Here is a 1,091-nt window from a genome sequence, read left to right on the forward strand (position 1 = left end):
CTCAGTCATGCGACTGAAGTTCAGAATGCTCACACTCAAACAAGTCGTGTCTCAGATCAGGTTCGAGGACTGGTTTGTCACGATCGATCTAAAAGATCTTTCTTCATCACAGGAAGTTCCTGAGGTTCGCTTTTGGGGGCAAAGCTTACCAATATCGTGTTATTCCTTTCGGCCTTGCACTCTCACCCCGCACTTTCACAAAGTGTGTGGATGCTGCTCTGGCTCCGTTGCGACTCCAGGGCATCTGCATACTCAACTACATCGACGATTGGTTGATATTAGCTCATTCGGAGCAGGTAGCGGTTCGACATCAAGATATTGTTCTCGCTCACATGAGAGAGTTGGGGTTAAGACTAAACGCCAAGAAGAGTGTGCTTTCTCCATTACAGAGAACCACCTATCTGGGCGTGGTGTGGGATTCGACCACGATGCAGGCACGTTTGTCTCCTGCTCGGATCGAGTCGATCCTCACTACAGTCAAGAGAGTGAAAGAAGGCCAGTCACTCACTGTCAAGCAGTTTCAAAGACTGCTGGGTCTGATGGCAGCTGCATCCAACGTGATTACTCTTGGCCTGCTGTACATGAGACCCCTGGGGTGCGGTCATGAGTGGCCACCCTGCCCGCCGTCTGTGGAGTGGTCGCCATCTGACGTGGCATATCAATTGCCTGGAAATATTGGCCATGTTTCGAGCACTGAAACACTTTCTCCCAGACCTCTCGCTGAGAGCAGTTCACATTCCTGGGCATCTCAATATGGGAGCAGACATCCTGTCGAGGCAGGGGCCGAGGCCCGGGGAATGGAGGCTTCACCCCGAGGTGGTGAAGCAGATATGGAGAGTTTTTGGCCAGGCTCAGGTGGACCTGTTTGCGACTCAGATGACATCGTACTGTCCCCTCTGGTTCTCTCTGACTCATCTAGCTCCACTGGGGCTGGATGCCATGGAACAGATGTGGCCAAGGCTTCATCTGTATGCCTTTCCCATGATCGCTCTGCTCCCGGGAGTTCTGGAGAGAGTGCGCCGAGACGGAGTCTACTGTTAGTAGCCCCGTTCTGGCAGGGCCACGTATGGTTCTCGGACCTGATTTCCCTT

The sequence above is a fragment of the Sinocyclocheilus rhinocerous genome, unplaced genomic scaffold (assembly GCF_001515625.1).
Source record: "Sinocyclocheilus rhinocerous isolate Xijiao unplaced genomic scaffold, SAMN03320098_v1.1 scaffold100, whole genome shotgun sequence".
Lineage (NCBI taxonomy): Eukaryota > Metazoa > Chordata > Actinopteri > Cypriniformes > Cyprinidae > Sinocyclocheilus > Sinocyclocheilus rhinocerous.